The sequence below is a fragment of the Osmerus eperlanus genome, chromosome 13 (assembly GCF_963692335.1).
Source record: "Osmerus eperlanus chromosome 13, fOsmEpe2.1, whole genome shotgun sequence".
Taxonomy (NCBI): domain Eukaryota; kingdom Metazoa; phylum Chordata; class Actinopteri; order Osmeriformes; family Osmeridae; genus Osmerus; species Osmerus eperlanus.
Genome location: NC_085030.1, coordinates 3,477,551 through 3,493,902, shown reverse-complemented (window position 1 = coordinate 3,493,902; position 16,352 = coordinate 3,477,551). Strand labels below are relative to the sequence as shown.

The window sequence follows — 16,352 nt, the reverse complement described above, 5'->3', positions numbered from 1 at the left end:
CTGATACGGGCCATGATGGGAAACCAATGGAGGGAGATGAGGAGCGGGGTAACATGGGAGCGTCTGGGTAGATTGAAGACCAGGTGGGCGGGTCGCGCATGCTGGGAGACCGGCTGTTATGACCTAGGCGGGTGAAAACATATTTAAAAAGGGGACACAGGAGGCCAGACAGTTGACGTTACAAACTTGGATTTTATTTATGTTAAGACATTCGTTTGTTCGTCTTATTTTCTTAAAACCCGTTGTACAAAACCCCCTCCCGTGCCCCATAAAGAAAAGAAAGTAACAAAGGAAAGATGGACCTGGTGAGCCGGCCACAAAAGAACAAAACGAAGGTGCGACAACGGGCCAACCCTATACAGGGCCGTAGGAGCCGGAGCCAGCACCTCTCCCGCCCTACACACGAATTAACCCACAACTAAACTAAACAAAGAAATAAACCGAAAACTAAACAGCCGGTCTCACCAGGCCGACCAAAGGAAAACTAAGGTTCACACCGGCTAACCGGCACGATCAGCTGCTGCTCACACCAGCGCTGGAGCCGAGTGGCGTCGGAGCGGAAACAAGCGAGAGACTAGACCGCCGTCTTCGGTGTCCTTTATAGGCTCCCGTGAGCCTCAAAAGAGAATCGAATCTCTCTTCCTAAAGAAATCAAACTAATGCGAAATATGCCAACAAAAATATAAACGATTAATAAACAATAAATCAAAATATCAAAAAATAACAAGAATCGGGTAAAAGGTGCACCAGCAACTAACACCGGCGAGCAGCGAGTTGCAGTAATCCAACTTTGAGAGGACAAGTGCTTGGACTAGCAGCTGGGTGGAATGCTCAGACAGGTATCTCCTGATCTTCTGGATGTTGTAGAGGGTGAATCTACACGACCGGGAGACTGCAGCAATGTGGGCTATGAGGGAGAGCTTGATATCCATGGTAACCCCGAGGTTCCTGGCAGAGGAAGAAGGGGTCACTGTCGCAGATCCCAGGGTGATTGAAAGGTTGTGGGAGATGGAGGGTTTGGCTGGGATGATGAGAAGTTCAGTTTTGGCGAGGTTCAGCTGGAGGTGGTGCTTGATCATCCAGGCGGAGATGTCTGTGAGGCAGGCCTCGATAGCTGAGATCCCCGGATCAGTCGTGGGGAACGACAGGTACAGCTGTGTGTCATCAGTGTAGGAGTGGTAGGAGAAGCCATGGGAGGTGATGATTGGTCCAAGCGAGGTGGTGTAGAGGGAGAAGAGGAGGGGTCCAAGGACGGAGCCCTGTGGGACACCAGTGGAGAGCTGGCGGGGGCCTGACACTTTGCCTCCCTAGGAGACCTGGTAGGATCTTCCCGACAGGTAGGATGAGATCCACTGAAGTGCAGTGCCAGTGATGCCCATCTCAGAAAGTCTGGCCAGCAGGATTTGATGGTTAACCGTATCAAACGCTGCAGAAAGGTCCAGAAGAATGATGACGGATGACCTTGAAGTCGCTCTGGCAGACTGGAGGGCAGTGGTGACTGACAGGAGGGCAGTTTCTGTGGAGTGGCCAGTCTTGAAGCCCGATTGGTTGGGGTCAAGCAGGTTTTTCTGAGAGAGGAAGTTTGACAGTTTGTTAGATACAGCGCGTTCAATTGTTTTAGAAAAGAAGGGTAGTAGTGATATCGGTCTGTAGTTCTGGAGGACAGCTGGGTTAAGGGAGGGTTTTTTGAGTAGAGGGCTAACTCTGGCCTGTTTGAAGGCAGAGGGGAAAGTGCCGGAAGTAAGAGAAGAGTTAAGGACATGGAGAAGAAAAGTTGTGATGGAGGGAGAGATGGTTTGAAAGAGAGGGGAGGGGACTGGATCAAGGGGACAGGAGGTGGGGCGATGAGAGAGAATGAGGTCAGAGATCTCTGCCTCGGACAGGGGAGAGAAAGAGTTTAGACATTTAGTTAATTATTTAATTAATTACAAAAATTGAATTCTGGTAGCCATTATAGAAGACAAGATTTTTTAATCCACACAAAGTAAACTTATTGGGCGATAACTGGTACCCTAACCCTGCTCTTTTACCCTAACCCTGCTCTAGTAATAGCTATACAACATTGCATTAGCTGGTTTCCCAGAGTGTTGGCTGGTGCCCCAGAGCCGTTGCGGTTCCAAGATCTAGGCCTTAGTGTTATTAAATAAAATGTCAAATAAAATGTATTTGTACTATTTGCAATTCAGTACTATAACAGAGTTGGTCAAGGGTCTGAATACTTTTGCAAGGCTGTCTGTCTGTTCAGAGTTACATAATTTATAGTAGATGATCATAAACTATATCATGGTAATGAAAACAGTGAATATAAAAAGTGATGCATAAACATTTAGATTGTACTTACATGGAGACACATTTAGGGCTTCTGAATATTCTATTATGCAAGCCAATTTGACTCATTGTTTGCAACTGCAAAGCTAAGTTGGAAAGGTATTTTTTTAACTATTAATCTGGTTATAGTGTATGTTACAATGGCAATAATGAAGTATTCTGTATGTAAACTAAAGTGACAGTCTGGGTTACAGAAATGCTCAGTTTCATCATTCAGTTTTTTTTTTATAATGGCAATTTCCCCATCTTATAAAAGGTGTTAACAGCTGTTTTATCAGTAGTTAAAGATTCAATGTGCTTTATTGTCCATTAGGTTGTACAAGTATGACAGATGGCAGGGACAGACTCTTCTATGATGAGTATATTTATATAAAATATGAGTATAGAGCCCTGGGGAACCAAACCCCATGCCAAAATATAAAAAAAAAATATTTGTGTTTTTAGTGATGTTTACAAATATAGTACAACACAGTCCAATGTGATAATGTATATAGCTCTTATTTACTATTTTTGTTGCTGCAGTTGGCCTGGTGTGATACTGGAGAGGGTAGTTTACCTGATGTAGGCCTACTGAGCGCGCGACGCTAAGCTGTGCGTGGTCCTGCGTTGGTTGGTAAAGCGCGCTCATAGGTCTGCCTGAAAGGGAGCAAGAAAGAGCGCGCCTACGAGACTGCGCCTGATGAGTAGGGGGAGAGGTCCAGCTGCAAAAAGGGGGAAAATATACCGTGACAATGGCAGCATCCAGCATCGCGTAGACTGAACGATTGATAACGGGCGAAGCGGCCCCGCAAAATGGGTGTGTGCCGACCGACTGGCTTAATTATCCTCTGAAAACGAGAGATTTCAACGGCATGCTGAAGTACTAGCGCGTTTCCTGGAATACGAATCCTTCCGTAATTGAAAATGGAATGGCAGGGGAGAAGAGCACCGTGTTGCCTCAATCCTTGAGAGGCGCGTCCACCTGCTAATACCAGAGGCCCGGACAGCGGCTGATGGCGGATGGGGATCATGCAAGGGACGTGTTTGTATTTCGGAGGAAAGACGCATCTCTGATATTATCAAAGGCGACGGAAACGGATCCCAAAACGACAGGAAAAACGCAGTTTGGGTGCATACGTCGGAGGTAGGCAGCAAGTTCTTGAGGCTATTACGCTATTCAGGGTGCGTTATTCCAGTCAATAGAGAACTGCATTGCTTGCTAGAAAATAGCATTAATTTTGTGTTTTGCGAACGATAATAGCATTAGGCATTTTATTACACAAACATCATTCAAAACCAGCATGGGCTACTACAAGCATGCGAAATAGCCCTCCCTGGGACAGCTGTCGTAGCCCGTTTTCATTCGTCACTACTGCTCCATTGATTACCATATTCCTTACGAAAAATACTCACACATAGGGTAAACCAGCCCGTTTAGCGCTGCGGACATTGGTTATCATAGTGACATGTGAAGAGATGCCACGCATATTAATCTACATTGTACACTTGTTTAGGAAAGGAAACACAGTTGGTGTTTTTGTATATCTGCAGACAGATGCGGCGCGGTAATCACAAGCCATATTCTATCATTTCTATCGTAAACTGTGCAACGGCAAACTGGATGTCTCAGCGCACCTAGAATGCGTTATAAACTATATTAGACTACGTGATTTATAGTGTTGGCCTTTGCCACCCAACGTCAAGGGATTTGTGTTTGGTAGTCTGGTCAAATTATTTTACTTACAGGAGCCTATTTTTAGCAGTTCCTCCACAGTGCATCTACACACTGAGGTCTAAATATATATTTTGATTTATAAACGTTTTTAAATGGGGGACTCTTTGGACTTCTCTCGGATGTCACACAAGAAGGTTTTGAACCACAGTCTGGCCCGGTTTGTCTGTGGACTAGCATATGTATCAGTATACAGGCTAGTCAGCAGTTGCTGGCTGGATATCCCATGTCATTGAATAGTTTCAAGCCCAATTTCCATGCCAATAAAGTTAGTCATTAGTCATTACAGCTAACAAATGTTTTTTACAATGATTTAGAAATAGGTTATAGCATAATAATAATGTTACTAGTTGTAGGATTTGTGTGTGGCCTTTAATCTTCCTGCATTGTGTCATAACTGGTCATAGGACCTTGTCATTTCTGAAGCATCTCTGTAGCAATCTTGCCAATCATTATGCCCTATAATGGAAGACCCTGCATAGATTGAGTCAAAGGCAACCCGCAAGAGGGCTAAAATGACATGTTGACACAAGTGTCGTTATCATGGGCAACGGCACAGTCTGCCATAGTGCCCAAGGCTATGTGATGTGTAGAGCAGAGTGACAGAAGAGTGGGGAGGGAGGAGAGGGTTAGTAAAAGAGAACAATCGAAGTCAAAGAAGAGCGAGAGAGAGAGGCGAGAGAAAGAGAGGCGAGAAAAAGTAAGAGTGAAAACAGGAGGAAAGTGTCTTCCGTCTGACTCCTCTATCTGTCCTCTGTCTTGACTGAGAAACCAGAGATGCATGAACTGTATGCTGCCATCACATCTAATTACAAGCAATCTTCCTGTTTGCACTACAAATGCAGCATTCTTCATTCAAACTTCCTCTCCATTCTCTTTCCTCCTTTGGATTACTCACAGGCTGTGTATGATATTGATAGACTTGTGTTGAGACCAATAATGTACTGCAATTTCCAGTGTGTAAGCAGTAAAAATGGGTAATTAAGAAGTAAAACATCCCAGAATGAAATAATGGACTCTTGTTTGACAGGTCTCTGAAACTGAACAGGCACAAGTTATAGTAGCCATAAACAGCAGCTTGTGTTTCTCATCTCTGTCCTGTGTGTGTTTTTGTGTGTTTGTGTCTATGTGGGTCGGTGTTTGTGCTTTCCTTAAACCTCTAAAGGGCTAAAATGTAGATTATTGAGATCAAACAACAACAAGATTGTTTACAATAAAGAAAACATTTAAGTGGTAACTAGTGTTGCACGGTATACAGGTATAGCTTTTTAGAAACAGTACTTTTAACAGTACTTTTAACAGGCATCGCTGAGGTTCAACCTCAGCGATGCCTGTTTCAGCGCACTATTGAGGCTAGTGTCTTTAAGAAAAGCAGACCTGCGTGTGATGTCACCCTCTGCTCTGCTACATGTGGCCTGTGTTCGGCGAATTCAGTTCCCGCTTTCGCACGAGTGCGCAAAAACATTACGTTTTCTCCTGTTGGTTAGCTTTATGTGATTTATACCATTGTGTGTGTTAGCTTAGTACTTTCTATCATTAGGTAGGCTACATTTCTTGTTGCTTGTTGGTTAATTTGCAACCAAATACAGGCTGTTAGTAGTATAAAATGTTTTTCCCCCCAGAGGTTTTATTGCTCAATCGTCAGATGTACGCTAATTCTCGTGTCGCCGTTTTCAGTCTCTGAAACACAACTAATGCGTCTAGTGTAACCTACTAATGCCTAGCTCTACAGGAGCATTCTCTTGTTCGGACGGTCGTTTCTGTTTAGATGTTTATTGTTATTGGGTGTGCTTTGCCTTTGGCAAGGGCACAACCTTTGTTCACTATCTTATATATTTATTATTATTATTGGGTATGCTCAAGCCTTCGGCGAGAGCACAACCTTTGTTCTCTCACATATATATTTTTCTTATTATTTTAATTTCTTTTCCCACCCCTAAGGATCTGTGAATATTTGGACTACATAGACAACGTCGGTGTCAAAAGTTTCGTCTTGGAAGCGATTGAGTTGCTTGTATTTTTATTTACGTTCCGTTGCATGGTTTAAGTTGAAATTTTTTGCGGCGAAAAGTGAAGCTAACGGTGGCTAACTTGCTATCCACAGTCACTGACGTTACTAACGTCACGAAAACATGCGTGACTACCTCTTGCATAACATTAGTTTAGCAGCTCGTTAACTTCTGGGAGATAGCTAGGCTAACTATAGCTTTACTGCAATAAAGCTATAACAAAAGTCTTTCAATAGGTGAAACTATCTGACTACTAACCTGAACTTCATTGCCACAGCCTAAACTTTGTCAATCTATTCATGAAAATACTTAATTTCAGCCTAAATGGTACAAGGGAACGTTAGAGCTAAATCGAATTCAACCAACGCAATCGCTACCAAGACGAACACAGCAGTAGTCTAGTAGCCTACTGTACTGTAGTAGTACAATTTACCGGGGCAGCTTCTCCACACAGGGCTATATCGCATTTTGCGTTGTTACTGACAATGATCGCTACCAGTGAGCTTTTTATGAATGAGGGATTTTCCACAAAATAAATGTAGAGCTTATTTACGTTTTTGGGGGCATATTTTCAGTTAGCAGATGGTACTGTGTGAATCGCGATTTCATCTGAGATAGCTACTGCCGGTAACGTCGTTGTTAGAATAATCTTTAAAGGGGGTTCTTTATTAATGAATGAATGCAATATGAGTAGGCTAAATGTACGGTGTCCCTGAAGTGCAAATTACACCCTCTAATAGCCCTGAAGTGCAAATCACACCCTCTAATATGAGTGCATCCCCCAAATGAAAACACTCCCCCCAAATACGAATCAACTCCCCCCAAATAGGATGACTTGCTCACCTCCCCCCAGTACAAAGACACGCTCCCCCAAATGGAAACGACATTACATTAACTCAAAAACACATTACATTAACTCAAAACGGAAAGGGTTGGTACAACACTTCATCGCTGAATGGATGCAGTAACTAACAAGAAATTGATCGTCAGAAGTACAAAATGCAATAGCCTGACAGAGTTACGTGTAGGACATTTGTTTGGCTATCGAAGCATGTAGCAAATAGTAGGCTACTTATGCAAAAGTAGCCTATATATTGCGTGTTAAACGTCAAAATCGATAGCCAAACAATTATCCTGGTCCACGTAACTTTGTCATTGTGGCATTTCGTTGTTCTGTTGTGGACTATTAGTTTTTTTTCCTGAAAAGTCCTGCTTCCTTCAACTGTGTTTTTAGCGTGCGCATAGGCTACTTATTTTAATATTGTGAAACGTTAACAACATATCTAAGATTATTTCATAGGAATATGTCCCTGATTAAAATAAAGTGTAGTGCAAGTCATGACTCTGAATTGTTAACACAATGTTTCTTCTTTTATTCCAACCAAAACTATCAACTTCATGGTAATGACAGAGTTACGCGGACCAGGATGTTTCGCTATCGATTTAACATGCAATTTATACTTTTGCATAAGTAGCCTACTTGCTACATGCTTCGATAGCCAAACAAATGTCCTGGTGCACGTAACTCTGTCAGGCTATTGCATTTTGTACTTCTGTTGATCAATTTATTGTTAGTTACTGCATCCATTCAGCAATGAAGTGTAGTACCAACCTTTTCCGTTTTGAGTTAATGTAATGTGTTTTTGAGTTAATGTAATGTTGTTTCCCATTTGGGGGAGCGTGTCCTTGTATTAGGGGGAGGTGAGCAAGTCATCCTATTTGGGGGGAGTTGACTCGTATTTGGGGGGAGTGTTTTCAGTTGGGGGATGCACTCATGTTAGTGGGTGTGATTTGCACTTCAGGGCCACCGTACAAATGCCTGAAAATATCACGAGAAGGGAAAAACTTAAAAGGACGTTTAAGTCATAGAGATTAGGTAAGTTTTTACACCGGTCTGCCAAATGTATTCGTTTTGATCCAACTATGAGGCTGCTGATCACCATTTCCTCTTGCAGGGGAAATGAGAAGACAACTATTTCATTCTACACTTCACTCTTAGTATTTTGAGTTGTAAATGAGCAGCAAAAAAAAAAAGTTTTTAAATCTATGTAATCTTTTTAAATAATAAGTATGCATTTTTATATCAAATATACTGAAATATCAGTTGTAAAATGTCATTAAAAAATGGACCCCTTTGCAACCGACGCAAGCAAGCACACAAAATTGTACCCTCTCTAGTTAATATTATTATTGTGTGTGTTTTGCCTGTGTGTAAGTTTTTTTGCAGGCACAAAACTAGCATATTGTACTGTACAATAAGCAGGCTAGTCAGTGTTATTTCGGCTACTCACTTCAGTTAAGCACCAATATTTACTCCTAAGAAACGCACCTATAAAAGTTGTTATAATTCATTATTTTACGGTCATCATTCTGTATAACAAGTTTAATCTTTACATCTCTTAGAGCATGGGGGTTCAGGGTTTCAACCACCTGGTCGAATCATTTTATTTATGCTTATTTCTATACACATTGTAAAAAGTTCCAATGGAAAATAAAATACTAAACCATTGTCAAATACTCAATTTCAATTAGTATTAGTATACACTAGGTATCAGTACCTAAGTCCAAATTTTGGTATTGTGACAACACTAGTGGTAACACATGACAACATTAAGATATGATAACTCAATGTGTTCTCATTAGGTTTTCTTTCCGGTGTATGGAGCCTGTACTGTATGTTAAACCAGAGAAAACTGTTCTCTCTTTGCGAGAGGAAAGACATTGTGACTACTTTAACCTGCTCTTGGGGACAGCATCATTATGTGAAGTTGGCTGTGCTCCCCCAAAGGCTTTCACTAGGCCTAGTCAGGCTGAATAGCTGTGGCTAAAGATCCCCCCCCCCCCCACACACACACACACACACACACACACTTGCTACGAGAGGTGTAATTAAACTAGAGGTTAGACCAGGAGAGAGCTCTAAGCTCTGATTGCTTTTCATGGCTGCTAGGAGAGAGAGCTGAAGTATGTTGTTGGCAACTGAAGCTTTGCACTGTCTGTACTCCACTGTCTTCTACTCTGCTGTGTTCTGATCTTTGTCTCTGCTGTGCACTAATCTATCTTTGGTGTGTTGTGCTGTACTGTGCTTTGTTCAAATTCAATCACACACGTACAGTACAAACACGGCTTAGACTGAGACATGCAGAAGAATTTACAGCTGGCAGGCAAACTGTACTAATCTACTTAAATAATTCCCAATTTTAGAAATCTATGTCAGTATAAGAGCAGAGCCAAAACGGCTAAAGTGCAGTCTGGTAATTAATTAAAAACAGCCCAATCAAAAACACATTAGGGAGCTGCACATGGATTGGAGACAAAGCTCTCATGGATTGGGGAATGGAAGTATTTGTGATTGGCTGTGGCTAGAGTTGTGTGAGTAGTAATTCTTCAGTAATTCTGTGTGTGCCCCCCCTCCTTGTATCCTCCTCCTAATTTAGCCTACTGCCCTAGTCTCCTCTCTTTACTTTCTTCTTGTAGTATACACTACTAGTTGCCTATTTCAGCCTATTTTCTTGTGAAAATAGGCTGACAAATTCAAGACCGGGGGAGATGAGGCTGGATGGCCGTATTTGGCTCTAATTGGTTTCTCAGTGTGATCCCCTGTAGCTGTGGTATGACCATCAAACCCATGGCTCTGCTCTAAAGTGACTTGATACCACATCACAGATCCACTGTTCTTCAACAGTTGTCTAAATATGTCTGTGTAGGTTTGAGAACAATGGGTTTGCCTGTGTGTGTGATCAATGGGTTTGTGGTTGTATACAGTATGTGGACACTGTTACTTCTGTCAGTGTGTTTTAAACAGTCATAATGAGTAACTCCTTCATAAGACTTATGATTCTGTGGGGAGGGGGAAAAGCACAGGGGGCGAGAGGGCAGAGAGAGAGCAATCAGTGAAGACAACACAGAGGGAGGGAGGGAAAAAAAGGATTAGGTATAGGCAGAGCAAAACAGAACTGGAGAGGGTACAAATTCTGGGTAAATTGTGAGGTATGCTTGCGTCGGTTGCCGATTGGTCCGTTTTGTTACTGAAATTGAACTGGTATTTCTGTGTATTTTAAATAATACTAGGCCTATGCTAATTATTATTTATGGCATAGATTTTAAAAAGCATACATTTGTTGCTGCTCATTTACATTGAAGTGTAAAATGAAACAGGGTTCTCTTTTCATTTCCCTTAGTGCAAGAGGGAATGGTGATAGGCTATGTTGCAGCCTCACATAGTTGAAACAGTTGCATCAGAACAAAGAAATTGGGAAATCCTTTGTAAAAATGGTCCTAAACGATATCTAACAACTTTGTCACTGGCAGTATCTTAGCTGGACTGCCTATTGAAACATTATCATCTTCAAACTGAAAATATGCCCAAAAAACGTAAATAAGCTTGTAATGTTATTTTTTTTTACTGGCTAATATAACAAGTTTACTGGAAGCGATTATTGTCAGTAACAACGTCCATGAAAATTCGGGGCTCATGTAGCTGCTATCCGTGTCGTAAATAGGGAAAAGCGCATTCAACTTTGTCATCTTCCCTAATACTCCCTCTATATCAGCCTCTCTCAATCCTGGTCATTGATCCTGGTCCTCGGGCCTACTGTAGCCCTGCATGTTTTTAGATGTTTATCTGCTCCAAATGACTGGGTTGTCAAAACCAAAGTAAGGAGCAAGATACCACAAATAAGGGTGTCCTGCACCTCCCCCCACCTCAATGAAGATCGGTCACTGCTGCTGTTTCTAGCCAACTTTCACTGAGGGGATTGTTTGAATGCCCCAGAATTATTTTTTTCTTTATGTATATTTGAAACCACACATTTGTAGATATAGGCCTACGTTTCAACTATATGGAAACTGATTATGAGGTTGATTGGATTAAATGAGCGAAAACAAGGAACCATTCTCCCTCATCTGTCCATATTTCTTTAGTGTAGACGGGAGAGAAATGCCCATGGCAAGCTAACTAGCTAGATAGAGCGAAGAGCAGTTTATAACTCTCAGAATGTAGCTTTAAAACATGGGCACTCGTTGGGCATAAGCTCAAATATCTAAAAACTAAAGTCCCAACTGGAAAATATTAGCGTTTTTCACTGCCTGTAGAGGAGACCTTCCTGAATACATTGGCATACAGTTTAGGCTGTGGCATTGAAGTTCAGGTTGGTAGTCAGATTGTTTCACCAAGTGCCAAAAATGTACTGTCGCCCTTTGGCTTCCTAAACAGCGGTGGAATCAAAAGAAAATCTTACCAGTGTTGTGTGCAGCGTTACAGTGAACTACACGTACAGATATATAATGATTATTTCACCAACGAATCGTTGACTACAGTAATGTCATAGTTAATCCTAAAACAAATTTGTGAGGCATGTTTATTATTTTTACCATATACAACAGACCGCTCTTGTATGTGTTGTCCACTAATGCAGTGTTTCCTCTATGTTGATTTTTTATCTTATTGAGGGGTTGCTCAATAAGATTAGCAATACTTAATTTATAATAAAGTATATAATTCTGGGGGGCACCACCTCATTTGTTTAAAGGGACTGAGGAAAACTTATTTAACCTGATTTAATAATAGCCTTCGTAATATTCAGTCTAATCTTAAAGTAATGAATTCTATGAAAGTAGAGCAGATCAGATAACTTGAGGGATAATGCGAGTATTACATTTACATTTAGTCATTTAGCAGATGCTCTTATCCAGAGCGACTTACAGTAAGTACAGGGACATTTCCCCCGAAGCAAGTAGGGTGAAGTGCCTTGCCCAAGGACACAATGTCATTTTGCATGGCCGAGAATCGAACTGGCAACCTTCAGATTACTAACCCGACTCCCTAACCGCTCAGCCACCTGACTCCTGTATTATACACAATGATTTATTTAAGAAAATGTAATTCTAATGAACAAATACCAGAGAAGTTATGGGTTAGTTTTGAGTGGAACAGTACAGTAGGTCCTATACTATAATGAGAATCAGAATACACAATGGAAGGTGGAGAGTGCGTGGAAGGGAGAGAGACCCAGCTAACAAAATGACGTCCACAGGACGTCCCCTGAACATCCCCGAAAGTTATCAGGACATCGCAAGGGAACGTCCCCGTTACGTCTTTTAGTAGGGTTCCCTAAAGGACGTTTGTCTGCGACGTCCCCGGGACATCCATGTAACGTCCTCATAACATTTAGGGGACGTTCAGGGGACGTCCCCAGAATTGGTAGCAGAGGTTATGCTGGGGACTTTAACATACCAAATGCAGGATCAATTTCTCAACCTTAATTTATAGTCACATTTATGCATTTAATGGATTTTTTAATTTTTTATACAAAGTATATAATACATATTACCTAGTAAAATGTAGCCTATAGTGCAAAACTAAACTGAATGTGTTCACTTAAACTCAATAATTTAATTTTTCTTTATTTAAAATAAATCAACTTAAAGTATAACAGGCTGCTGCGATGTATTGTGTATTGTAACTTATTATGTATATGCTTAAACAAGAAAAAACACAATTTAAAGTATAAACAAACACTTTATTGTAATGGATTTTAAAAGCCTGAATTAATTTACTTATTTCAATTGTCATTTAATGTGTCGTTTAATTGTGTGTTATAATGTAATGCATTAGTATGTTAACATGAATGTTATCTTATTGCCTCTTATAGCTTACTTAAAAAATAAATAAAAAAATACGCAATTTGCAATAACGGATTTCCATATTCTGCTTAATCAACATCAATCAACTGTTGCATCAACATTAACACAATCAATACAAATCAATACAAAATCGGTCGCATGGCAATAGCAAAACTCATTGAAATGTTGCTATACATTTGCACCAATCCACCCCCTTCAATTGACTGATCCATACGTATGTATGAATAAGTGTATATAATGTGTACTGTATACTGTTAGTTTATTTCCTCCAGGAACACAATGACACGTACTGAGGGACTTGTTGGTTAGTTGTAACTTGTTGGTTAGTTGTAACTGAGTTAACTACTTGTACTCGCTGTAAATTACACTCTTGCACTTTTGAGGTTCATGTTAGGTTTCTTCCCATTGGCACTTGGTTGCTTGGTCGCTCAGCCACCTGAATGTTTAGCATACATAAATGTAGAGTGAAACAGTGGTACAAAATGTACCATTGCACAGTATCAACCGCCCCTCCCCACACAAACACACACACTGGAGATCATAATGTTAAGCGGTTTTGAAGATAAAAAGGTGCTGAGGAAAGTGCACCATTTGAATGTGCTGCAATATATTTGTTGTTGAAGGCTATATTATATACGTGTGTTTGTGAGATTTAATTTACATATGACCACATGATAAATTAATAAATGATTGAAGGGGTCTCTTCCCCTTTCTCCCCTTCAAACTAAAGCTCTTCCATAAATCATTAGTCCCGATTTTTCTTAGGATTCTTCTGACACCATCTCCAATATTGTTGCCTCCAAGAAGGCTCAGGTATTGAATCTAAAGAAATAAATTAAAAAATGTGAATATAAACCGAATTCTGATTTAATTTCAAACAACATAATTGACACACATTTCACAGGTTGTATATGTTCTGTTAAAGAATGTGTCACATCAATATAAAGATAAAAAGAAACTTCATTGTATGTATATTTTCTAATCTTTGAATCTTTAAAAAACAAGTCTATTACCTGCTGTGGCAATTCAGATATGTGTATTTCTGCCATGACTTTCAATACGATGTTCGTGAACGTTTGTCCGACGTAGCAACAGTAACTAAGAGGGTCGGGGCTAAGCGATAGGTCACAATCCAAATATCATGCACGTCTGAGTCTCCGTAACCAGGACAACAATGACGTTAAGTGGCAGCCAACTGTCATTCTGATATACTTTTATGTCGGAGGCCAAGATGGCGGCGATATAGGTGGGTGTGCGTTTTTTCGCTGTCAGGTAACTCGGAGGGTTTGAGTTTAACTAACCGATGCAACTTTAAATACTACTAGAAGGCAACACTGATAAGTGACAACATACTCACGGACCCGAATGGCCAAAAGGAAAGGCAAAAAGACTTTAAGACTGGAGAAAACTGACGCCGCTAACGTTACTCCAAACTTGCTACACATGGATGAAGCTAGCAACAACCCATTTGCCATGCTGGATGTGGATGAAAGCGGACAAGAAAAAGATGGTGACTGGTATGAGGCAAGTCCAGACGCATAATTTGATTCTGAGTCCCTTCCCAGCTAACACAGTTACGTTGCCCTTACGTTGCCGCAACGTCACTCGATGACCAAACATACGTTGCCGCAACGTAATCTTGTGACGTTGCCAGTCCGTAACCGCGACGTCGTGGCAACGTTATTTTCCGACGTTGCCAGTCTGTAACCGCGACCTTCTAGCAACGTCATTTTCCGACGTTGCCAGTCTGTAACCGCGACCTCCTAGCAACGTTATTTTCCAACGTTGCCAGTCTGTAACCGCGACCTCCTAGCAACGTCATTTTCCGACGTTGCCAGTCCGTAACCGCGACCTCCTAGCAACGTAATTTTGTGACGTTGCCAGTCCGTAACTGCAACGTTAACTAAATAACCTATATTTCTCAATTCTACTGCTTATATTGGGGCGGTTCATATGCAGACCTCATTTGCCCAAAATGCTACTTGTTCTTGTATAATAGGCTACATGGTAGCCAACTTTAGGAGGACTATGTTTGTGGGATGTGTAGCCTAACTCCAGCTAATCATAAACAAGGCAGCATTTCCATGTAACATTGTCATTTTATTTCAAACAAAGTGCCAAACAGTGAATTAAAATATTCTGCCAGTCCCCGCTACAGGTCCTGTCTGTTGGCCCTGACAATGAAGCACAAAATAAGTTAGTGTTCTATCAACATAATTGCACGTGTAAAAAGGCGCTATACAAGTCATAAAAAAATCACATCTAAAATAATATACATCATCAAAAAAAGATGTGATTCTAGATTTTTGTCACATAGCCATGTGAAAGGTTGGATATGGAAGCTGCAATCATGATTCATTCACCTGGCTTGTTTTGAATGGGCTGCCGGGATGTGTTTGAGTGTCTCCTCTATGAGGAGCTCCACAGCTTTCTCTCCCAGTCCCGTCTTCCACTTCATCACAGCGTCTGGAATTAGAAGTCATGAACTTATTGTCAGCACCAATGTGAACGTTGAACGCTGCGTATAAGCCATAGTTCATGGCATCTCCAAACACTTACCACTCTCTTTCGCAACTCCAGCACCTTAAGGCACTCCTCAAGGTCTTGGAGTTCAGCCTGTGTTTGGGCCACCTGTAGGTCCATCACTGGCACCTCTTCAGTGTGTCTGCCCTGTAGTCGCCTGAATAGGAGAGCCTCTCGCTGGTTCTCCTCCAATGTCTCCATCTTCCGGAGCATAACCTGTAATGTGTCTGTCATTAAAGACAAGTAAAACAAGTTTACAAGAGTTAGCATGATTGGCATACACTGTGGTTCTTCTAGATTAGCTGTAACAATGATGTAAATAACAAATGTTACCTTGAATGGTTGTATACAAAGCATATATTTTTTTGAGTGTCTTATATTTGCACTTGCCTGGCTGCCAGCTGTTTTCCTGGGGCCCCAATTGGTTCACCTCCACCATACCAGAGTTGACATCTAGGGGTATGGAATCTGGTGATGCAAAAGTTTTAAGTCATGCTTTTGCTTCAAAACATAGCCTTTAGGTTGCCATGGCTCATACAATTATTGTCACTGTCATTCATTACTTTACCATCATTTCCCAGGGACACAGTGCTAGGCCGTGTGACGGTGGTAGGATAATCTGTACAGAAATGAAAATGGAATGTAGTTTATGTACATAGTTATAGCATATTGATATTAAAGGAGTAGCATTGCACATATGTGATCGTTCGAAAGCAGGGCCCCACATCGTAGCGTCGCACATGTGTGATTCTGAACATTCCAACCGACTGTTTTCCGATAGACAAAAACTATATGACAAACGCTATAGTAAGGCTTCAAAATTTACAATTAGTAGGCTAACAAGTAACACTAGCAGGTGGTAGCATTGCTACGAGTATTATGCTAGGTTGCTAGGTAACGGAAGCTAATTAAAGCTACCTAGCTGCCGTTTTGGAAAAATAACTGGTGGAAGCGTCGGAAATATTTTGAACTCACGTATCTAAAGATTAAAACGAATAAACTTATCCAAAAACAGATGGCATGTACAAATTGGAAAAATTAGTGACATGATCCTTTTATAGACGCCATTGCTGTGCATGCCATGGCCGACTGATTAAAACGTGATCAGCCATGCTAGCTCCACAGTCAAAAAAAAT

The 16,352-nt window shown here is 41.1% G+C and overlaps 1 protein-coding gene across 2 annotated transcripts in view; it reads left to right on the top strand.

Moving 5' to 3' along the window:
- Nucleotides 1–2,981: 2,981 nt before the first annotated feature.
- nexmifb (neurite extension and migration factor b) overlaps nt 2,982–16,352 on the top strand; it is a 153,090-nt gene continuing 139,719 nt past the window's right edge. For both annotated transcript variants that reach the window (XM_062475786.1, XM_062475787.1), the window contains exon 1: nt 2,982–3,451. The gene's annotated coding sequence lies outside the window, so the exon portion shown is untranslated. The remainder of the gene's footprint in view (nt 3,452–16,352) is intronic.